This window comes from Accipiter gentilis, chromosome 34 (assembly GCF_929443795.1).
Source record: "Accipiter gentilis chromosome 34, bAccGen1.1, whole genome shotgun sequence".
Classification (NCBI taxonomy): Eukaryota; Metazoa; Chordata; class Aves; order Accipitriformes; family Accipitridae; genus Astur; species Astur gentilis.
In genome coordinates this window covers 1,509,255-1,534,484 of record NC_064913.1, presented here as the reverse complement: position 1 = coordinate 1,534,484, position 25,230 = coordinate 1,509,255, and the positions used below count along the sequence as shown (strand labels likewise).

Below are 25,230 nucleotides of genomic sequence, written 5' to 3'. Positions count from 1 at the left end.
TCCAGGACGAGTTTCTGTCGTTTAATGTCTTTCATAAGCTGTTTCTCTCTATGCTTTACATGCCGAAGACTGTTGTATGTGATGAAGTAGGGACAGCAGCGTGCGTTTTTTCAGGGCTGCACTCGCATGTCACACTTGTGAAGTTAATTTGCCTGTTAGAGCAGTGTGCATTTTATGTTACTGTAAATCTTGGTAGTCTCTGGTTTTATCGCTCGAGAACTTTAAAATAGTCCTTGCATCTTACTCTGAGTTCTGTGTGATTATTAAAGCAGCTATGTGAAGACCTGGATGGATAAGACACCTTCCCGCTTCAGAAACGAAGATATCTTAGTTTCTAAAAATAACTCGATTTAAAAAAAAAAAATTAAAAAATCTGTTATGTTTGATAATTTTTCCTTCTCTGTGTGAAAAGGTTTGGTTGGGGATTTTAGCTTGGTTTTTAGGTGGAAACTTCCAAAATTATAGAAGCATTATGTGTCTGCAAATAAGAAGCTTCTGGTTTTTAGCTTGGGTGCTGTGAAACATTTAATGGCCATTACTGTGCAGCTGGAAACACATCCATATGTGAATGAAACTATTTGTATCAGCCTAGCTTGAAAAATAAGAAATCTTTGATTATTAGTCTGTATAGTTCAAAACCCACTAGTATTTTATTTTGCGGAAGCATGGAAGAGTAAGATGGTAATACAATGAGGTCAGTAATGGGAAAACAGAAGAATATCACAATCAAACTTATATAATGCATTTTCCTGTGCTTTAAATTGCTGTATGGGGCGACGTTCAAAACGCATGAAGTCAAATATTTATTAATCATCCCCTCCTCTGTCGATTTGCTTCTGTTTCAAATCTGTGCTGGGTAATGCCTGTTTTTCCTGTATGTGTAAAATGTTTCTATTTTGGTAGCTCTGTTACACATTTGTCAGGTTGGTAGTCAGCATTTTCTCTTTTCCTGGTTCGAGTAGAGGAACCTTTTTGTCTGCTGATGTCTTTATAAGACAGATCTGGGCACTAATTTAGTCTCTCACTGATGAGAGTTGTTGCTCTGCTTAAATACACTTTCCCTGGGAATAATCAATATTCTTATACATCATAGCCATCTTAATTCTTCCACGCTTCCATCATTCAACAGATCTCAGGCTAGTGGTTTTTTCTCCTTTGAAATAATCTAAACTTCCTTTGAGACTCCTCACTCCTCCCACTCCCTCCCAATAGGAACTGGCATGATACTATTGATTTTTTGCATTAGTGTGCCTTATGCTTGTCTTACTATTAACAGTCGATTAAAAAAAAAAAGGCAGTCTAGAGGTATGTTCATATATTTTCCTGGAAGCCTTATGCATGCCAGACTGGAGCTGCTGTCAGGTTCCTGAATTTTCACCATTTTGAGTAAAACCTTTGTTCTTTTAGCTAACTCTTCTGCATTCTAGGGCCTTGGCTTTTGCACCTCAGACACCAGTTACGGACTGCTCAACGCGTCCAGGCTAGCTGAGGACAGGGTGGACCTTCACGTCGTTAGCGTGGAGAGGACTCTTGCCACCAGCCGGCAATCTCCTGCTGCTGCATCAGCTGGGAGATCCCCTTCCCTTCTAGCTTGCTAGTCCTGGGGTTTGGAGCTTTCCCGGAATTCCTTTGCTACAAAAGCAATTTTCCTTGCTTTAGTACTTTCCCCCAGCCTTCTCTGCTGGGGTCTTCTTCTGCTGTGCTAATCCTGTACCTTTGTGCGGTTCCCCCCGATCGTTTCTTTACTATCTTTCAGGCCCTGCCATGGTGAAAAGCAATAGGTATGTTGCACACTTGATTAGCGTCTTGTGTTTTCAATAAGTGATACACGTGCAGTTAATTGTACATCAAAAAGTGGAAATATCTGCTTTCCTATATTTGTGTACGTCGTTTTTCATGTCTGTCTTGACAAAGTAAGCTTGTAACCTCATTTCTTGTTCTTTCAGATAAGAAATGCCTCACCTGGGCAACCAGAGACTCTCCAAAAGCAGTTCTTCCCAACAGGGAGATGTTCAGGCAATATTGTGTTTTGCAACAATTGCACTCCCCTCTTCCTGTGCTTTATCTTAACCTTTCCAAACAAAAAAGCAGAGCTGTGTCTCTTTGGATTGCTATGCACGCTTAATTTGTAATTTAAAAATCTCTGGCAGGAGAATCTTCAAGCGTTCTGAGCAAATTTGAAGGCAAAAATACGATATAGTTGTGGGCACGCTCTCCAAAACCGGGTCAGTGACCCACTGCTTCTCTTCCTTCCCATAGCCGTGTGTTAGACCCTGCAGTGTGACAACCCCTGTGTCTCGTCCTCAAGTCCAGGGTCAGATCCAGGTGGGAACACCGGGCTCCTTCTCTGTCCTCTACCCTCAAACTTGCGCCCATCGTAGGACACGGGCACAGTTGTAGAATCGCAGGAGGGTTTGGGTTGGAAGGGACCTTCAGAGGTCATCTAGTCCGACCTCCTGCACCCCTGGTCCTCCTCCACCGCTGCCCCTGCCCCGTGCGCTCCTGCCGTGCCGCCCTCCCTCTCTGGGTACCAGGACCGCTGCATCTGCCGAGGCTGCTGTACGCCAAGTCCTCGTCGTGCTTCCACTGTATCAGCTGCCCCCTCCTAGGGCAAAGTAGGTGGCAAACAAGAAGCGCAGGGTAATTATTCATGCAGGAAATTCAAAATACTATAGGATTAGTTCCCTTAATGTGTATTACACTTCAGTTATGTATGTCTTTATTCTGGAGGTCAGTACATTTTCAGTAATGAGATCACATGTTACCAAGCTTAGGTAAAGCTCCATATTTGTGTCCATTAAAAAGCAACCATAGAAGAAAAGTAGTATTTTATTTGATGATGCAATTTGCAAGAAGGATGCTGTGTGAGACTGTTGTCTCATACATGCTGAAACATGATTTGAATTTAAATCTAGTCTGTCTAGTTAAGAACCAAAAAAATCTCCTGTTTTCTACACCAGTGTGTTGTTTCGACGATATTTTTCAGTTACAGGTTTTTTTAATAGCAGTTAAAATGTTTATGGAGGGTGGGAGTTTGTGCTGTAGTTACCTGATTTCTTTCATGCCTAAATCTCTCATGCTTTTTACCTTTGAGCTGAAATACTGCTGGCTCAGCCTCCTTTTAGTTGTGTTTATCAATATGTATTTGAAGATGTATGTGTGTGTGTGTGTGTGTATGTATGTATATATATTTTAAGCAATGTTGAAAGTGGTTAAGCAGTTCTGAAAAGAGAAAAGGTATCTTCTCTACTATATTAGCTACTAAAATTTGTACTGGGAAGAGTTTTTTTTATTTTTTATATATTCTTTTAATTTTTTATCTCTTTTTTCTATCCCAAAAGAGCAAGGTAAGCCAAATGCTGTATTAAGAATCTGAAGTAGTAGCCATTTTTATAGATCTCGTTATGAGAAGTACTGGGCTCGGAGAGAATGGTAACTTATATTCAGACCGGTTGAATGTAAGGAAATGCTGCATTTGAAGTTGTAAGCACAACCACAAATCTGCTTTTCATACAGCTGTTTGTATTGTAGAATGGTTTTTTGTGCGGTGGAAAAATACTAGGTTTTTTTCCCCAAAATTTATTTCTGTAAGACCTTGGGCACTGAGCAGTATGCTGTGCATACCAAAGAGTCTGTGGTAATCGCTTACATTGAATACATACATGCTAAATCAAAATTGCACAATTTACAATAATTATGTTAAGTATAACCGTGTAGCGCAATAGTGAAAAGTTGCTGAAATGTGTAAGCTGGCCAGGTTTACAGCTGAATTAACCACTTTATGGTTTAAAAATTGCCTTTCAAGCAGTGCATTACAGAGCCTTGGCTGTGGTTAATTTATGTATGGACATGTTCGGTTTTTTCCTTTATTAGCCCCAAGAACAGGTCTTTTAGGAAGCTGTGTCTACTGCGTAAAGTTGCGTACAGAAATGTGCCTCTTCGTGAGAGGCAGGAATGCATTTTTTAACATACCCAGATCAGTAAAGTTATTCTGGATATTATTATAATGGAAACAGAATAAGAGCACTCTTGATAAAGATGTCAACTGCTCTCACGCAGCGCATAGCGTAAGGAGCTGAGTGGTCTGCCTTTCACCCATCAAAGCTTTATAGTGTATTTTCACGATAATTTATCACCTACTGCGCATACAGATCCTTTCTGCAGACATAGATTTTTATGCTCCCGATATGTTTCTAATACAGTGAGATAAAGCAAGCCTAAAAGGTAGGATGGTGCGCTCCAGTTTACAAGATGATCAGTTATCTACAAATTGGTGAGGGGCCTAAAGCATCAAAGCATGAATTCTGAATGTAGCTGGATGTAGGTTATACTTTGCTTTGTGCACAAGCAACTACAACAAGAAGAAACTGAGAAATTTTTTTTTTAAAGGATGAAATTAAAATGGTGTTAAGGACTTGACAACAAGGCTGTATAGTATCTTATTACAAATTTTCTGGTGTTCCAGAGAATTGGCACTGGTTGTGACAGCAAGTTAGCAGCCTGTACAATATTTTAATAGTAATTCTAGCCATGCGGTCTCTTTTTGTCATTAAGTTGTTTATAAAAATACAAGTTTACAGTAATAGAACTGAGTCAACAGCTTGCTTCGAATGAAGTAAAAATCACAAGTAACAATATCTGTAAGGACTTTTGAACATAGGTTAGTTCCCTGTCTTTCTAAAATTAGTTCTGGATATTCATAAAACTCTTAAGTGTGCTGACAAATTCTATAAATAGATGGTCAGCATGGATTTGCTGGCTTGTGCATTTGGTTGGGGGTTTGGAAATATGCTTTGAGGTTTTTCGTACTCAACCCAAGTTTATCCAAGTTGTCCACATCTCTTAATTTTTTTCCCTTTTATTTCTAAAAGTGACTTTTGTATTTCTTCTGACTTAGAAAGCAAACTGCAGTGAAAGAATGAAGAGTCGAAGCAAAATCTGGAAACTTTCTTTCCCGCTAGCATGTGGGAACTTCAGGGCCAGCTGGGGCACTGCAGCCCTTCAGAAGGACAGCCATTAGCACGTACTTCACGAGGAGGTAGAGAGAGTCCCCAGGGGAGAGCTGTAGACAAGGCTGTCAGCAAGGGAAGTTTTGACATTGCTTTTAGGGTTTGTAATGAAGTAAATATAATTTCAAAAATTTTTTAAAAAAATCCCATTCCTTGGGACTTGGATTTTTGTTTTGTATTTAAAAAAGCCAACACAAACAACAGAATATATTTTATTGAGAGACTGTTTGTCAGAAAAGAAAAGGAAGGCAAAGAGTGGCCGTGACCTGCCCTGTGTCACCCAGCTGGTCCCTGGCAGTCTGGGGTACAACCCTGGGCTCCTTACTCCTGTTTCTGCATCGCTGGTTAGGAACGGTTCCTGAAGTTGGCAAAGACTATGAGAGAGCAGAGAAGACTGCATGACTTCTTCCCTTCTAGATTTTTCGCCCAGCCTGTCTTTTTTATTTGCACTTAAGAGGGCCTTTAGCCAGGATTGTTTTAAGATTGCTTTGGGAGTGGTAAGTGCCTGTGTTATGATTGCTGAAGGAGAGGGAGAGAGATTAATTTTTGTTAAGAAGATGTTCCTTCTGTAATTGCTGTTTAGGCTTTCCAGCGCCATGTATGTGTAGAACAAAAGAGGCAGATTTATTATATTGAATGAGTATTAGTAGTTTGCAATATTGTCTTTTTTGTTCAAAGGAATTCGTATTGTTGTAAGAAGTAATGAAGGGAGGAGAAAAGATTTTCTCTTCTGCAGCAAGCTGATCACAGTTCACAAGTTCAAGCAATATTTCTTCACTGCTAATATATTCAAGAACTGGCAAACTCTTTATTAATTATTCAGGATGATCTAAAGTACAGCGGCATACTAACCAGTCTTGTGAAACTTTGACAGAAAAGAAAGACATAAAACCACTTTCCAAATCAAGCACGTACTACTTAAGGAGGAGGAGCACTGCTGCAGCCCTGGTAGTCTGAGAATGTGTGTATGGCCAGAGTTCTGCAGAGAAATTATCTCTGGTTTAGATAAGCTGATATAATTGCATGCAGGCGCCTGTAAGGTGTGAAAAGAAAGCTGCAGTCATGTAAAGATGGTAAGTGGCCATTACCTATCTGATATCTACGGGATATTAGTAGCTGCTATCTGATGTGGCAGCTCTGATACCTGTTGCACGTGTAAGATGTAGGGACTGTTTTTCCCAGCACCTTTGGATTTGCAGGAGCTGGGTGGGTTCTAGAAGTTCTTAGCTAGTTCCTGCTGAACTTTTTGCACAGGAGTTCAGCCTGTGTCTTGGACTTTGTGCCTTGTCCCTAACTGCATGATGGGGATAGCAGTACTTCTCTCAAAAGTATTCTGAGGAAAATAAAAAGAAAAATTATGCGGCAGTTTGTAGGCTCTCTAAATATTAAAGATGAATTGAAGTTATAAAAAAAATAATTTATTGATAAGTGGTGCCAGTTTTAATATGAATGCAGGCGAGACATTAGAGCTGTTAATAATGAAACCCTAGGCTGGCTCGTGGATGGGGTGTTGCACAAACATCTTTCCGAAGATCAGCATTGCTGCAGGATAGAAGTGCGTTGCAGGTGTTTCATGAGTTTATCTTCAGTGTCATTGCTGTTTCAAATAGTTCTAGCAGACGACGTCAGAGACAGAGACTCAAAAATACTCCAGCATCTCGTTTCTGTCAGGAACCCAATGTGGATGAGTGGCACAGGAGGTGTGAGGCAGGCTGGAGCAGAGTGCTAGGCGGGAGCGTGTACTAGGTACAGCGGGATAGACATTGCAAATCTTGCCAGTGTGCCAAATCACAGTCCCATCCTTGTGTTCTCATGAGAGCGCTGGATTTTTCTTTGCAACCAAATTAGCTCTCTGGCGATGCCTCTCTGGTGCCCACGGGAGTTTTTATTACTTTGAATGAAGTATCTGAATTCCACAGAATTACGTGAATGGAGGCGAAACCTGAGGAAACACGGGAAGGAGAAAGGTGGCATGGGGTAGGAGAAAAGAGACGGTACGTATTGCAAGGCTTTGCTTTGCAGTCAGCTGGTGAGGCCCACGGCCCCGGGTGCTCCGGTGGTGAGCGAAGGAGAGCTGAGCTGCAGCCGGGGGAGTGAGCTGCAGGAGCAAAAGGGGAAGAGGACAGTGGGGAAAAGAGGAGAAACCAGAGGGATGTGAGAGGAGCTGGAGGGGAAGCAGACAGGGCTCGTGCTGGGGCACAGCCTCTGCTCCTGGAAAGGCACACACGGTGTGAGGAGAAACAGGGACCCGAAACAGTAGTGGTTAAAACATTTTCGTAAAATGGCCAGGCTTTATCCCATATAAAGTTAAAGTCTACAGTTACTTAGTACTTACCTAGACGTTCTAGGAATGTATCGCAAGGTGAGGCTTCAGGTGGAAATGGGCTCTGGTTCCTCGCATGCCCCTGGGCAATAGGGAAGGATGGACTCACTCTCTCCTGTGCTTTAGAAATACTCATTTTGGGGATCTGCTAAATCTTCAGTACTCTGTGGAACAGGGATAAGAGCATACCTACATTTTTAGGCAGTTTTCCACAGTTTTGCAGCTTAATCTGCCTCCCAGCACGACTCCCGGCAGTAGCACCCCATCCGCATTTCATTCTCGCCGCTGTGGCCGTACCGACGTGTTTCTGCCGCCCAAAGTCGCGCTGTGGGCACAGCCCCTAACTAAGCGGGCGAGTCTCTCCGTCAGCGTAGGCTACAGCACTTCTCCAAACAGCTGGAAGCAAATCGACAACAGGCAGTCTCATTTCTGCTGCCCTACCTGTGTTCCCTGCGGGAGTTCTGCTGGCGCCGGGGAGAGGGCTGCTCGGGAGACACGCAGGGAGGTCTGCCCTGTGTGAGGACTATCCCGAAGGGCCGAGTTCATGCAAGTTGTAACCAAAAGAAACTTGTTCATAACATTTTTTATAATTTTTTTCCCCTCAACGGAAAATCTGATGGTTAACTTCGGAAGTAATTAAAAGTTCTGTATTAGAATCTTCTAATTTATTAGGAATATAATTTTAAAGATGCTCGTCCTTTCTGTCTCTGTTCTTCTTTTGAGGGTTTGCTTTAGAGCATCGCTCCTCTAATACTTAGGAACTTCTTATGACTTTACCTTCAACATATTTGGCCCTGGACCAAGGTTAAAAGAAAGCTTCAGCCCAGAAAGTTGTTATTACAGAGAAAGTATTACGTGAGTCTCCACTGCAACCTCGCTATTGTATCCCTTGAACTGCTCACCTGCAGGTTTTATTAACGCTGTTGGGAATGATGGTTTTAGTAGAAAAGAAGGCTTTGCTGAAAGTGTATTGGGGCACTAAAATTACTCCAGATTGGAGTGATTGTGGAGAGGCACACACTAGGCGTAATTTTGTGGAGGAAAAAAGCATTACTGGGAATAATGTCTCATCTAACAGGCTTACTCTGCCTTAGCTTCTCAGCAGTGAATAGAGGAAGATGTTTAGTGAAGAAATACCAGCTATTCAAGTGACTGAATTACCATAGTGCATTGGTAAATGTCACCAATAAAATAGAGTTTAAATCCACAATACTCTCAAGGAAACATTTATGCTTTTAATGAACTAGAATTTGACAGCCCTGTCTGACAGAAGAAATTGTTTCTGGCGTTTAGATTTCTTTTTGGGGGCATCCAGCGTGTGTTGTGACCTGTCAGAGATCGGTGCAGTTTTCCAAAGATGTTGTGGGTGTGTTGTTCTCAGCTAGATCACAAGCCGGTCATGAATAACTAAGATGAAATTTCCTACCATGTTATGAGGCTTAAGTTGATGTATCATTGCCTTCTCCCCAGCAGTCAAAAGGAGGGCACCTGCTGAGTATTTTAAGTTCTCCAGTGACAGGGTGAATGTGTTTTTCCTTTAGTGACATGTTTATGTACATGTACAAAAATTTCTGTAAACCTAAGATATTTCGATACTGTTATAGCACCTGTGGGTCAGGACTTTATTTTGTTGAACCTAAGCATAAGTTATTACAGTTCTTGTTCCCTGAGCTAAAAGCAGTTAGTAATTAAGAGAAAGCATGAGAACCTGAGCAAATATGTAGTATGAGCAGTTCTTTTTTACCGAACAACAACAAAAAAAAATTCCTTGAAAATAAAAAGAAATGGCATGCTTTAAAAAGAAACAAACATAAATTTTGTAATTAATAGCTCTTTTCTCAAAGAATGAGAAGGAACAGAGAAAGAAGGGATTCTGTGCTAGGTTTTGTTTTATTACTTTAAAAAAAAAGATGCAGAGGAGTGCAGCGTTGGTGAGGGAGTTCCTTGGGAAGTTTAGCAGTCCAGAAGATTGTCTAGTTGCATCTCGTCTCCGTTTTCACTCCAGAGCTGTGTAACACAGTGATAAACGTGCCTGACGGTCACTTCTACTCAACGTTACAGAGCTTCCAAGGCAGCAGGCACCCTTCCAAATGCCGGCAGGAACAAGTGGGAGGTAGGTTACGCCTTGGGAAGCGCTTGAGCTCCCTTTGTAGAAAAATGCAGTTCCCTCTTTACGCTGCGATGGTGGACCCTGTCAGGATGGTTCAGGCAAGGCCACCAAACCACCAGCAGCAGGAGTTCCTGCGAACACGAGTCTGAGAGCCGCTTCTCCGGCACATATGCTATCTAATATTGAACAGCAGCTGCTCCGTGTTGGCTGGCAGCTGCATTGAGGGAGTAACTTTAGCCCCGGGGAGTAAGACTGGCATCTCTTTTGTTGCATCTGTGGCTGTAGCACAGTGCGGAGATCTCCTTTGTCCAACGTAACAGAAAATCTTCATCCAATTTTCACTTAGTCCCTACAGAAATGGGAGTAATTTTTCTGATCACGGTATAAAGTCTGCCCTTATTTTTCACGGGATTCACATCCTCACAATTTACCCAGACTGAGAGCTTGTAGTGGTTGGGCTGGGATGTGGTGTACTCAGTACTGAGCTTTGCAGCTGTCTTCAGGATTTCAGATCTCAAGTTAGCCTTAAGTCAAATGGTAGTTAACAGTTCTAGCCGAGTCAGTTGGACTTTCAATGCATATTTCAGACCTGCTGTGTTGTTCCACACTACTGTGTGTTTTGGTGGCTTTTTTTTTTCTCCTGGCTGTCAAAAGAAATGACTCTACTTTTGCAAATAAGTAGCTGGGTAGAGGAGGTCATAAAGGCGGTAGTGAATCCAGACTATTTCTTTCTCATGGTTCCCCAACAGATTAGGGAACTGTCTTCCAAACTTTTTCCTAATTTCTGCCATTGGACAATAGGGGAGGTTGGACCTTCTTGAATGGGCATTAGCCACAAGGGCTATGTACCGTTTTGAAGTGCTTTGCATATTTTGTCTGCACATGCATCGCAGTTTGAGAACTCCAGGTCAACATGCTGAGGCATTAGTTCAGTTTGTCAGGGGTTCAAGTGGTGCCCTGGGTAGCAAAAAAAACCAAAAAGGTGTCTTAAGTGCATCTGTGGGACACCACGTGTGTAAAGGTAACTTTGAAGTTACTTTGACAGTGTCTTCTTTCTGCTACACTTACTTTTAAAATAGAGAATTTTATAGTTGGTTACGTCAAGAAGAAAAAACAAAAAAGTCAGGCACGTAAAAAGAAAAAATGTATTAGCACTTGGGGTTTTTTGCTTTTGGTGATTTTGTATTTGGTGAAAGTTTCGAGCCCAATAGCTACATACCCATTACAAATAAAAGAATCTGCTCTGACTGTGTGGATTTTTTGTAGTTGCAATTTTAAATTTGTATTTTCTTGATAGTGATGAAAGCTGATGGATAGCTGCCTAAGAAGAAATTGGGGCCAAAGTTAACGTTTCCAGTGTATTGTCCCACTGAAGGTAGCACTCGGCACAGCCATGTGTCCGCTCACACGGTCATTCACTGAGTGAGAAGTTTCTCTGCTTCGAGTATTGCTCAGGAATTACTCAGGAGCCAAAAAGTTACTGTAATGAGCTTCCCCCCGCATCTATTTAATTCTAATCAGTAATACGGTAATGAAGTAAGTGACATTTCCTCTGATCTTTTCACAGCAAATGCTACTATCCGTATTACCATAAAAAGGAAATAGCAGAGGGATGATCTTGGAAAGACTGAAGCTGGCTTGTATTTATGGTGATTCCTCTTAATTTCCCTACTCTGTCCCACGGTGACATTTTTGTGTACGCATACCAAAAGAGATGAAGCTTCATAACCTGTTTGAAACATTGTGTTTTCAGGCATCAGTGATTCATGGTTAGCTGGAATTTTCAGATTTTCTTTATCGATATGGTTTTCTACTCATTTTCTCAAGCTGATCAATAATTGTATTTTCAGTTATTTTGTTCATCGAGATTTCACTATATGCCCAAGTTTGAGAGTCAGAGTATGATTTAATTTTGCTGCTTTTACTCTGTTAACACTTGAGGTTCATTGTGATTGGTTGTGAAGAAAGAATAAAAACAGTAATGTGATCTAAAATCAGTGTGTTGCTTATCCAAGAACAAAATATCTTTCTATCTAATGTGTTGTATATCTACACCACTTGTCTTTGAGACTTCAAATACTGGGATATCTGGAGTTTATGCCTTAACAGATGGAAACAGAAGAATAATGGAAGATGTCAAAAATTATGGTGAATAGCAAAAGAATAGACAATTACGTTCAGAAACAACCTTTAGGATTGGAAAAATGTAGGTCAATGTTGATTACAAAGCTGAAGACATCACACCAAGTGACTCTTGCAAAGTTATCATGAACAATTTACAAACTCAGATGGAAGACCTGTATATAATTCTACCAAAACTTAATGATGTAATGGGTAGTGACATCAGGAAAATTCTTTCCATAAGCTGAACAAGGTGAAAAAGGTCAGCTTTGCCAAGCCACGGTAGCTTAGGAAACTAAATCTAGATTTGGAGATCTGGATGGTTTAACTGAGTTAAAGTATTTTGAGTTAAAATAGTTTAGCCAAGGTTTAGATGGAAATAATGTATGGTCCATGGACTGTTCACAGTATACGCACTACTTTCAAGGATTCTGTGAATGAAATCAAGAAAAACTTAAATTCAGCATTTAATTTTCACTGTTGTAGAAAATATTAGAGCATCTGAAAATCATAAAAAATGGAGGGCATGTGTTTATGTAAATATACATGTGTCTATCTATACATGCGTGTGGACACATACATACAAAGGCTATTGTACTACCGAAACCAGAGATTATAGCTAATGCAGTAGTTCAAATCCCAAATAATTACAATAAAAGATTTGCACAATGTAGGAAGGAATAATTCTAAATTTTAATTTCCTTAGAAGAGTGAGAGAAATCCAAAATCTAGAACAGTTATGTTCTCTGCAACCAGTCACATTTGGATTGTTGCATATCTATATGCAAAAAGATTGAAATTTGATCTCTCTGCATAGATGAATTTTTAATATATAGTTAATCCATAGTTTATGTAGGAAGAGTGTAGCAGGACACTTGAATAGTCAGTCTCAATTTCCTGTTTCTTCTTTGAGATCTGAAGTTATGAGAGTAAAGAAATAACCCCTGTTCTTCCGATTTGGATGATAGATCTAAAATAGGTAAAACGTCATAGTTTAGAAGGTAACTTTACAACATGTAGCAAAAGATTAATAAAGTTGTGTTCACTCCATAAACATCTTAAAGACTTGGAAAATGATAGCTAATGCTCTTTCTTCAGGATAATATTATGGAAAACATATCTGCTACACATTTTATGAAGTGGATATCTCAAATTATGTATCTGGAAAAATCAGTCATGTGCAAGAAAGAGTCTCAAAATCTTGTCTTCTGAAAACGGGGCAGGAGGAGACATGCATGCACTGTCAATGGTGTTTTTTATTAGGTGTTAAGATAAACAAAATCAGACCTACTATTTCAAGATCAACTTTGTCTTAGGTAGGAATAACAGCAAACATGGATTGTGTGAGTGAAAGAGAGAACATGGTTGGATTAAAGCTTCTTCATCCTTGTTTGCGATCAGGGTGTCATCAGGATATTCAGGAACGTTCTCGTGCAGAGACTGTGAAGTTCATACCCACATTATTATCTATGCAGCTGAAATACAAAGAATTTATGGTAATTTATTCTCTCTGCTGGTTTTCATTACAAGGGTTTTTATTCTTGGTAAGCCTTTCCTGCAAAGGGGAATAGTCTTCCTGTAAATGTAGGTTTTGTGACACAAATCCATGGGGACTGTCTGTCTGATTTGGAGTTGCTAATGGATTCGGCATATTACTGAGGCATTTGCTCATCTAATACCACCTCCTTGAATCGTGAACTACATTAAGGTTTTTGTTCTTGGCCTCCTTCTCTTCAGCTGCTCCTTTTGTGGTGTCTGTGCCAATGAGCACATCCAAATCTATTTCTCTGTTTCTGATCTTACTGGTTCAGATTTGATTTTGAAAGCGTTCTGTGTAGCTTTTCAAACACAGTTTGAAGAACCAAAATTGTAGGTGCAAATGCTGCAAATCTGAATCCATACTGCATTCCAGCCCCAGCTACCAGATATAAGAAGAAAGAGATCATGTGCTGAATCCTTTCAGTAAGGAAAAGCTGTCAGGGGTCTGGTCGTGAAGCTTTTCAAATGCTAAAGAGAGATATATATGCGATCGTTGTATTATATATACAATAGCTGGAGCTACTCTGTATTTGATCAGCAGTGTGGCCGTGCTAGTACTGGGGCTGCTGGCTGACCTGAACCACTGCTTTTGGGAGGAAACGACGAAGCGTGGTGTAATGAGATGGGGATCACTGGACTGCCTTGGGAGCGAGCTCTCTGCACTGCCTATTCAAATGCAAATATTCACTGATAATCCTGGTGGGAAACTTGGGATGGAGTGACAGGACAAGCCATGAGACATTTGTGAGAATGAAGTATCAGCTGAAGACATAACCTTGGTGCAGAGAGAGTAAGAAGTTTTCCTTAAACTGCAGAGGCACCAGAAATAGCTAGAAAACACAGTAAAGGAACAGTCCTTGCAGCTTTGCAAAAAATAGCTAAGGATGTGGGTATAATAGCTTTGTATAGGTCCTCTTCAGGAGATGCTCAAGCATCATATAAAACCACAACAAATAAACCTAAATGAGCTCCTGCATCACCCAAAGGAAAGCTATGTCAGGGGAGCTAGTTTGATGCTAGAAGCCAAATGCTAAGTGTTTAAGCAAAACTGTTTTCCCAAGACACATGTCTGGGGAAGTTGAATGAAAGTTTCAGGTCCAGAAATGTGGAGAAAACCATGGACCAAATGTGTCTGAAATGGTTCCTGTAAGAAGGCTTGATCTGGGTCTGGACTGACTGCAACAGAAGGAGCAGTGGCCTTTCCAGCGGACAGAGGGGCCAGGTGAGGTTTGGAAGGGAGTTTGAGTCAGTGCTTCTCACCTGAAATGAAGCTGAACTCCATTAATGGGTTGACTGGAGAGCCGTGTCTTTACCTGCAATGGAGACAGACTGGGGATCGAGCAGCCGCCTGGTCGTTAGCGTTGGGAGAACACTTCTGCAACTCCTGTCAAATCTGTTGCGCTCGGGATAGGTAAAAGATCATAGCGGGGAGTTCTGAGGGGTGGTCGTCGGCTGACTCTTTCTCTGGATGATCCCTATAGATCGTTTCCAGCTGTAAAGCTGCAGGAGCAGTACAATGTAGGCATGATGATGCATCACATACCCATAGCTGGAGAAATGCATTGGCTTTTGTATAGCATTCAGTAGTCTTAATTCTTTAAGTGATCCTTGGTCACTTAAAGACCTTATCCTAAGGTCCTTGTCCCAAGGACTAAAAGTCCTTGGTCTTCTAACAACTCTCTGTTCTCTAGCATGTTGTGGTATTAAAGGTCACAGCTATATCTGGCTGTAATTTATTAAGGCTTAATAAATTATTAGTGGCTATTTTAACAAGTTGCTAATACATAGTTATATTGGTCAAGAGTCAGGAAGTTTCTTTATAACAATGGCTTATATTGCATTAAAACACTATTTTACTGATATGGCAGGTATCTGTCAACTAGTTGTATTATTTAGCTGTCTTAGAAACTTAGTTAAAATGTTAACTGCTTGGGAAATGTTGGCCGTAATTTAATTTCTGGGTTTATATTCTGGCGAATGATGGCTTTGCTTCAACCCTTTCTCAAGTAATCATCTTAATACTATCATAGTACAGTATTCTCAGGAGTGGAAGACTGCGAAATGAAATGCAGGCCATTCACGCTTCTGCTGCCTAGCTGGGAAAATACATTCTTGTATCTATATATTTATATAGTTATATTTATATAAATATATTTTTTCCTCTATACAAATCAAGTGCCTTTCTGACTGGACTCTTAAACTGTCAGTCTTCAAACCTTAGCAGTTACACGGTTTCATATATTTTTATTCAGAACATCATCTAGCACTTCTAGGTAGCTGTATTTTGGATTGTTAATGTTTTTACAAGGCAGTAGTTTGGGCTGCCATTGAGAATTGGTAGTCATTGCTTTATGCATTGAAGTGGTACAGAGTTCATTCTTCCGTTATGACAAGGTTTTTGGCTGAAGTCATATATTTTTGACTGAAACTCTGTGATTATAGAAAATTGGTAACTTCATTTTTTGGGACAGATCCATGGGCCATATTTGTGATGTTCTATCGCGTTGACTGTTATTTTCTCTTCCAACTTGATTTTACAGAAGCCTTGAAAAAAATAGTTTTAATCAGTGTTACATCCTGTAATATATTTTTTTGGTTTGTTCTTGTTTTTAACTGGTGTTCTTATTTATGAGGAAAATGAAAAACATTATGAGTAGAGAATGGGGAGAAAAGCATTGGGGTTTGACCTTGTGAACGTTCATTCTTATAACAGTAGAGAAATATAACTCTTTGTTTTGAGCAAGGAACGATTAGGAGGATGGTGGCAATATTTCATCCCAAGGATGGACAAGAATATTCTGATTTATCTGGAAATAGTTTTAATTCCTCGTGGTTACGTGGCATCAGGCCCGCTGAACATCACTCACTGCTGCACTCTACTCCAGGTCAGTCATTTGACGGAGAGCTGCGGGGATGTTGTAAGCTTTTAGCTCTTGGCAATTGTGTTTCCCTGTCTCTGCTCTGTGTCTCAGATCATTTCTGTTTTGTTTTGAAAGAGGTTTTTTGGAAATTACCTGCTCCTTTGTTACTTGAGGGAACGTCTTCAAAGTAAAATGTGTCCTGTAACTGATTTTGCAAACCCTAAAGCAATATAACAGCAATAATTAATATAAAAGAGGAGTTTTCTTTGATTTTTGTGTAGATGCCAACATCTACAGAGGCCAGCATTTTGTCTCCTAGTTTGCTGTGCAGAAGATAACTCAAATTAGCAGATACTATTTTTATAGTGTAGAAGTGGTTGATATTTGTCCCTTAAGGCAATTGTGGTTATGGATTAAAGAAGTTAAAAGGTAACAGCTTCTGTGTACACTGCATACTCATTTCTGCTCTGTAGTCATTGTCTCCCTTCCAAAACAACCTTGACTTAAGGAGCAGGAGTGGCTCCTATTTGCATATGCAAACTGTGAAGCCTTCTGTATTGGACAAAATACAAGTAAAACATGATTAACAGCTGTGGTCCGGCCAAGCCCCCGCTTCATCCTCAGCCGTTCCCATGGGCTCTGAGTGAGTTTCCAGTCTCTGCTTATCCTCTGTCTCCGGATATTAGATATAGATATGGATACAACCCCAGCCTAGGGCAGGACGTGGCGAAAATAATTTGATGCTTGTCCTTCTTATCTTCTTTTTTTTTTCTTATTGCCTCATAAGGGTTAGGGTAGCAATGTTATCGTGTGTTGTGGTAGTTTGCTTTTGAGCCGGGGTGCAATTATTTCACCTCAGGACTTGAGTGTGAGGCTTCTGTGCTTTAATTCCCACCTACTGCCCATGGGGCTTTCTGGATTTACACCATCATGAGAAACAAACATGGTGAGGATGAATCTGATGGGGATAAGCAGAACCTCATGTTGCCTGACCACACTTCTTGCTTAACAGTTTGGGAGCCAAGGAAAGGTAAATAATCCCTGACCTTGACTCTGGGTCCTGACGTTTCTTTAAGTATAAGCAAGCAAATGAGTTTTCCAGAAGCAGCTGTACAGGGAGGGACTTTGAGTGACAGATATTAACTGAGAAAACATTGGTATTGCCAGACTCATGATTTTTTTGGTTTAACCACTAGGAATTGTCTCTGTGCAAACACACCTTTGCCATTGAATTTGGTTTTGACGTCCTTTAAAGAAGTTGCTTTTCACTAGATATGTTATTTGTGGAAGATAAATTCTTTCAGGAATTAAAGTCTTGCTGCAGTTGGGAATACCCATTCAATATCCACGTCACCCAGTATAAAATAATGTCATTTTCACACATATGCTGAATAATTCATGTTACCTACAGAAATTTCAAAGTTCCATGTTGGCATATATCATTCAGGAGAACAGCGTTGCAAGTTACATCTTTTCTCAGGCAGAGGACAGACCCAAAGTCCCATTTCAAACTATTAATGCGATGTTGTTTTCCTAAATGCATCGTTAAGTGCTGGTGTGGATTTCCAGTGCTTTTGGTCAAAGTGTGATGTAAGTGGACAGTTGTACTGAGCAATCAAGTAATTGATAATAGCTTTACTTTCCTGGGGGATATATGCAGTTGTCCTTGTGTCACCCCAAAACTTTGTATTTCATTTATTTGCTGGCTCCTAACTCTGCTCAGTGCATGGTTCCTACCATATCCTAACATTGCGAATTGTGTGGTGTACTTACGCCAGAAGTTGAAAGAATAGTGACTGCAACTAACGAATAGCTGCAATAATCTTTTTAAGGGCAGATACAAAAAGGGACATAACTGGAAATTAGGGTGATAGGAAAGATACACTGCATTAAATTAAACCACTTTAGTAGTTTTACCATTTCTAAAAGGATACACAGACAGCTGTATCAGCTTAACGGAGCAGTGTTACAGTGCAGTTCTCTCTTCCCTTTGTACCTGTCACTGTTGTAGAGCTACGATGGCTTCTCTTGGTTTGTCCATTCGTCTTTTGTTTAAAAAATATATTCAGAATGTGCAGCAAGCGCCTTCTGCAAAAGTACAAAGCTCTTTTTTTTTTTTCCTTTTTTTTTTTTCTTTTTTAGTTTTGAAGTAAGCTTAGCTTGTTGGTAAGGTCTGATCTGTTATATACAGAGGGGAAACACATATGATGAATTGTTCCTAAAGATGCATCCTCTAAATTGAAACACTGAAATGTAGCACTGTAAAATGCTAGGACTCAAAGAAATAGCAATAAATGAAAGCAATTGAAAAATAACGCAGAATAGATCTGTATTTTGTGTGATTTTGTAAATAACTTCATAAAAAGAAGCAATCGTTTAGTATTTTAAAACTTGCAAATCTACTTTCTTAGTGGAAAAAAAAATCGATGGATGCTGGGTATGCTATTGCACTTTATTCATCTGCACATTAAATGTGTATTTTCACTTTGGATTGTATAGAAAACCTTGTCACAAAATTAAAGTTAAATTAGGTGTGACAGTTGATCATGATTAATCACCAGTTATTCGCTGAAATAGTTTTGTTTCTCAGTGTTGAAAAATTGGATTCTGCAAGAAATTACACATAGTGGGAAACATCAACCATATTTTTATAAAATCTGAAAGATGGGAAGCGTGTCATGTTAATGGATGCTTCTGTATTTTATTTGGAGGTTACAGTGTCCTTTCTGTAGTTACCTTAAAAACAGGTAGTGAGGTAGAGAGGGAATCATAGAATAATTTTGGTTGAAAAGTGACCGGCAAGTCAGACTGCCCAGAAAGCACCGTGCCTGGGAGAGTTTTTCATGGCCTCCCATCCTTGCTTGGTGTAGATACCAAGGGTAAAGGAGAAATAATTAAGCTGGGTGCCACTGTAGTTTGATACAGGCTTCTATGAAAGGAACTGTTGTGTGTTTCTGAGCATCCTGAGAGCTATAAAACTTGTTAAAGGCAAAATGAGTCCCAAAAGCCATGAAAGAACCTTGAAAAACTTATTTTATGCCCCCTTCAGCTTTAGCTTCAGAAAGAACAACATAGTGGGTGAAGTACTAAGTGGATCAGTCTTTCTACTAGCCTGGATCTTGACATAGGAGTTGGCATTGGAAGACTTCTCCTACTTCTGTGACTCCCACGTTTGCAAGGACTTAATAAAAAAATTACAAATATTCACTGTTTCTGTACATGCACAAGTAGTGCTTGGGCACAGATTAAGTACTACATTCATTTTGAGGGAAGTTATTAAACCATAAAATATAAAATTGTGACGTTTTACTTGGTAACAGTTTTTAACACAGGAATTTTTACTATGCCACAGATGGAAGAAAGCTGTATATAAGGTGTTCAGGTGAAATTCTAATTGGGGGTTAAATAATTCCCAGCCTTATAAAGAAGCTAAATTCCTCAGATGAGGAAAAGTTTCAAAGACTGAGATGAAAGATTTCAAACAAGATCACATTCTGTTTCATAGTTGGTTCTTAATGAGTTTTACTTCCTAAGTCGTGTGTTTTAATTCTGTGTATTAGCATGAGCCATCCAGTATGTTTGCATGTGTTCTTTCAAAAGTTATTTTGATCTGGATAATTTTACCCGAATTTTGTGCATATTAATTAGTCTTGCAGGGTTTGATTTTCCAAGCATCTGCATAAGTATTTGAAAAAATGCACCCCAACGAAAATAGTGCTGCAGCTTGCATCTTAATATAAATAATAAAACTCATTGGAGAAAATCACATTAAAATAAGTATTGAGAATGTTGTTATTAAAGGATGAATTTCAGGGGTTTTGTTTGGGGGTTTTTTCTTTCTCCCCAAAAAAGCCTTTTACTGTCATTCCCACTTCCTTTCTTCAGAATTATGGCGATAGTGTGACTCTGATAACTGTGTTAACAACTGTGAAATGCAGGTCATTACAGAGATTAGGCTGGCAGCCAGTTGCATCGTTATTGCCTGTCAATCTTAGGTGCTTGGTAAATTATGAAGTACTGCAAGAGATGTAGCTGTATGGTTTAATATTTCTTGAAGACTTCTCAAGGATATTGTAATAAGCTAAAACAAACGTTTCTAATGCTGCAGTAGGGCTCTCAATTGGATAGAATATGTAACCATGCAACTGTAGATTTCCATCGCCAGAAATGATAAATGATAGTGGTTGGAGTCATTCTCATGCAAATGTAATTACTGCCAGGAAAAAGCAGCACTTCATTATGCATTCTGCTTTTGTCTTTTGGGTGGTTTTGCAGCATTATGCTTACACACTACTGTGACCATCTTTTGTATTTGTTAAAAACCTCTGTACCATATTTATGTGGATATTAAGACAGTGAACATGTATTTGTAGGCCAGGCATTTGGATGGATATACACATATACACACACAAACACTCATACGGCGTGCACATACATACTGCTTTGTGTTCCTGCACATCCTGAGAGATAAGAAACTTGTTAAAAGCAGAATCAGTCCCAAGAGAATCAAACTACAATGAAAGAATCTTGGAAAACTTATTTTACTACACCCGTTATACTCTGACTTGCTGTCGCAGAAGCACGTGCTGGGCACTAACCCAACATTTGATGTATGGCAAGTGTCTTATTTGTCAGCCTTCATGAATCCCCTTCTCACATCAAAGTACGGATACCCAGTTGAACTGCACTAATAGCTCAGGCACTACTACGTCTTCAGGTTCCTACAGTAGAAAACATTCTCATGCATATAGAATATATGAAGATTTTGCAAAAGGGTTTAGTTTGCACTTAGGGACTTCTGCAAGTCGTCCTTTAACTTGCAAATATTCTGTGGTTTTAGTTTTTCCTATTTTCTTGAAGCAAATTCCTTTTGAAACAAATAGTAGGATTTTTACTGTAAGTTTTATGAATTCTGTTTTTCAAAACCTTCTTGTCAAAAGAGCTCAAGTTTCACACTTCTGTCTCCTCTGTAGGACTTTGGGAGGCTAGGACATGTTGCACATCAGATTTCTTTTTGCTTTTATTTGAGATTGACAGTTCTGTGAATGCCAAAAAAAAAAGCCTTGGCCTCTCCTCTTTTTTAACGGTGTTGTGGTGTCATTATCTATCGCCTTTTCAAGTGTCATATAAGAATCTTTATAATTTTTCTGGTGATTGAGACTTCCCTAAAGGTTGTCTTCCAGAGGGGAAGCTTATTTGCAAAAGCTATAGACCTTTGAGCCTGTGCTCTGGTTGTAAGTCTTTTTTAGTGCAACACTCTGGAAATTCTAGTGCTAAAGAAAATGGCAATGATGAAACTTTTTCCATATTCCATAATATGTTTAATTAATAAATTCATTTTAACAGCCTTTTGGTATCTACCAGTTCTGAAAATACGGCCCATCTCTAAGTATGTACTTGAAGAAATATCTTGAAGCATCTTTCCCCTTCATATAAAATAATTTGGACTGATAAATGTAATATTAGAAATCCATAGTATGTGTAAGATTTAGACACGTAACTGCTATTGTTTAGCAGCTTTACGTCTGAAACGTCTGAACAGGAACTACTCAATCAAATACGACAAATGCTAGGGAAAAGTTCTTAAACCATAAACACTTCTCTTAACAAGAAGCATGTGAAAGCTGGCAGGTGAAGTCTAACAGGGTCTTTCACTGAGGTTTAGAGACATAAGTGCCCACGTTACTTTTGGAAATGTTACGTGTGTCATATAGGGCTAGATCTGTCAAGAAAGTAGGTGCATCTCTAGTGTGCTTGACCCTGCCCTAGAACACAGACCTTGTGTTAGATGCCCCTGAGCTCTGTGCAGTGTACGGGGAGAACTGACCGTCACAAGGTAAGACCTGAGCCGGACAAGGAGCTAAGTAAGAGCTTACCTGTCACTGTCACACTACTGGCATTTACCTTGAATTAGCTGGTAGGTAGCTAAGAGTGAGGTGAGTTGGGGGATTCTCTTGCATCTGCAGGAATATGGTATTTTCCATGCCAGGTCCACAGTCTGGGGATTCCTCTTCCAAAGGCATGTATCCATACCTTTTCTTAAAAAACTTCAGTGGGACAGGGAATGGAAGAAGTCACTCTTTTCTATAGAAGTCTCTCTGTCTGCCCCTGTATGATAACCTGTTTCACCAGTATGTGGGGACTTAGGTTCCAGTCTTTAATTGTAGAGGATTCAAGCCTATGCTTTCCACCTCCACATGACGAAAGAAATCCCCGGGCCACACCATTGCAAGCTCGGCTGCAATAGTATGTGCTGGTTTCCTTCTCATGGTGCACAGTGGTGGCATTTGTACTGACAAAGTGTTGGACAAAGATGAGAGAAAGCAGAAGGAAACTCATACCCTTGCAGCTTACAGAAACTTGCCTTCCCGGGGAAGGGACTTCTTGGCTTCTCCTTCTGGGAGTATTTCACTCTTCCACATGGAAGAGATTGCAGATAAAACGAAATTTGTGTCATGTCTCCTGAGACAGTGCCCTAACAGTGGGTCACATTTCCTCTAGTATGCAGTTTGTCCCATCAATGACAATTGTTTCTCTTTAAGACCTTTAAGAACTGCTTTAGTTAAATTTCCAGGCAGGAAGAAAAAAAAATATATCTGTGAGTAAACCCAAAGATATGGTAGACTTATTTAGGCAGAGGGATGTCTGATTTCTTAGTTCTGATCAAATGCTGCCGTCTGGTTTATCTTGTCAAAAACAAGATGCAGAAATTGCCCTTTCAGGTATTATGGGACCTCATTTGACATGGAAATTGCGGTTTGCTCTCTCTCTGGAGTCCGTCATGCCTTCCGAGACTGGTGGCAGCTGAGCAAGGATTTTTAGGGTCACATCATGGGAATCTGGAGACCTAAAGGCCATTATGAAGTCTCGGTATAGGTACCCAAAATTGACGTTGAATCTGTCCCTTAGGCTGTTTTGAATCCTGCTGCTGATATTTCATATTCTGTGGCACAGTAAAAACAAATGTGGTTTCTTTTGGCATTTGTCTTTTTAGAACATGGCAGATGCAAACTGCATCTCTCAAAGGTTTGAAGTTTGTTGTTGTTTTCTTCTTAAATGTTGTCTGGAAATTTAGCTGCCAACATTCAGCTGTCTGGGATAAGATATAATGGAAATTGTATCCTTGCCAATTTAAGAATCCCTGCAAGGCATTTCTGAGTATGTATTTGCATAATGAAGCATAGAGGTATTTCTGTGGAATGTTTTTGAAAGAATTTTGCTGTAATATATTACAGTTAATATTTATATACTGAATTTAGACCTCCCCCTCCAACTCAGGGGATAGCATTTAAATGCACAAAAGTTTATAGGCTTGCTTAAATCTCACTGACTTGGTATGTTTAAGTACTGTGCTGAATTATGAAATTTCTCAACTAGTTTCTTTGGAAATATTATCTATGTTGCTATAGTTTTATGGTTCTGGTAGGTTTTGAGATATTTCAGTGGAAAAGAGAATTTAGCTTTGTAGAAGCTTTTTTTAACTTCATTGTGCTCTAACTTCAAGCGTGGAACAGTTAAGTCATGATTAGAGAGTTATAATTTTTAGTGTGATACATTTTCTTAATGCACGATAGTCTCAAGAGAGGACAAACCAAAATGTTCTGCCTCAGGAAAAAAAAAAGTTGTATTAAATGACATACCCCAACAATCAGAACTTTTCAATGCATGCATTCCTGGGTGCAAAATTGTCTCCTTGACCTCTTAGTATCCACAAACAGATGGAACAGTCAAAGACCATTAGAACAATCTTCTGAGTATTACTGGAACAGCAGTAGGATGCTTTTCCCCACTGTAGGTGGGTCAACATAGGAGTCACAGAATCCAGTACGTGAATGTGTCACCTGGCTTTCCTTTATTAATGCAGAATCATATACCATAATGTGTGTACATTTCTGACCGTGACTGTAATGCCTAATAGGAATAATGTCAAAATACTGTAATAAACTCAAACCCGATGAAAAGAAGAGGAAATATATGTATGCTTTATAAATATATTTATTAAAGACAGTGTATTTTCTTTTAGTTGAAAAGTTTTAGCTATCAGTTTTCATTTGCAGCAATGATGTATCAACAAAAATGCAATTACGTTTTCTAAGGAACAGTAGTACTTTTGCAACTTTCAGAGTTAGCAAATGTCCCTCTTGTTGGGTATAAAATAATCTCTCCATCTCTGAAAGTATTAATCAACCTATTCTTACACAGCGTTTAGTGCTTGCAGCTCATTTTATTGGGCATCACTGATACTCAGCATATATGGAAAACAGTGCCTCTGATGCACATATTAGTAGCAGTCATTTCAAATTAGCCATCTAGGTATAACTACAGATGTTGGAAAATATCAACTATGGCATTTAAATGGATGAGGTCAGATTGCTTGAAAACCGACATAAGATGACAAAACTAAACCATCACTTACCCCCTCATGTCGCCCATGTTAGCATCAGTTAGGACATTGCACTGTCAGATTTGTAATGGGGTTGCAGGATATGGCCCTTGTGTTTCTTGGTGAAAAAAGATATTTTGTTCCTTTTTGTCTGATAGTTCACGTGTCATGCATGATTTCTTTGTTTCATTTAGGCTTGGAGACGTATTATTTTGCTACTAGTGAAATTGATGCTCTAATATCATTTACAATTCACTGGAATAATTGTGAGTTTTGCAGACTGCTTTGTACCTCTCCTAATTCCCACTGGCTTGATTAGCAACAAATTCACTCTTATATTGGCCGAAAAAGTGATAACTACCTCCGACTTCATGAATAAAGCTGGGAAAATTCTTTTCTGACAAGTCGTAAATTTGCTGAGAAGCAGAGTTAGATAGCGATCAGAAGTATTTGCATTTTCAAGGATGATTATTGCCAATAGTTTTGACTGAAGAAGAAAAATGATTTCCCCAGATGCTGCAGTGTCTTGTTTCAGCATTTTCAAAGTTAGATCTTTACTCTTTTCTTTCAAAATATTTTTGAGCTTTTTACTTTAAAAAATATGTGTTTTTTTCCTTAAAGAATGCTTTTAAGGATTAAATAACTTGAAAATAAAAGGAAACATTTAATTTTTGATTGAAGGTAATGTTTCAGGTTGACCCAAAATGAAATTTATTGTATGTATTATTATTGTACTATTTTGCAGCAATACCTGTTTTCTTTAAATTCAGACTCTCTCCCTGCTTTTTAAACTTCTTTGTTTACTTTGTGCGTTCAAATCTGTCACCAGCCCAGCTCTAATCTAGAGTTTGTATGAAAAATCACTTGAAAGTTTCCAGCAAAAT

At 39.4% G+C, this 25,230-nt stretch overlaps 2 protein-coding genes across 16 annotated transcripts in view; both read left to right on the top strand.

Moving 5' to 3' along the window:
• The window catches only part of LLPH (LLP homolog, long-term synaptic facilitation factor), a 556,390-nt gene that overhangs the window by 323,186 nt on the left and 207,974 nt on the right, over nt 1-25,230 (top strand). The gene's annotated exons all lie outside the window — the stretch shown is intronic.
• Nucleotides 1-25,230, top strand: part of GRIP1 (glutamate receptor interacting protein 1) — a 335,051-nt gene that overhangs the window by 174,973 nt on the left and 134,848 nt on the right. The gene's annotated exons all lie outside the window — the stretch shown is intronic.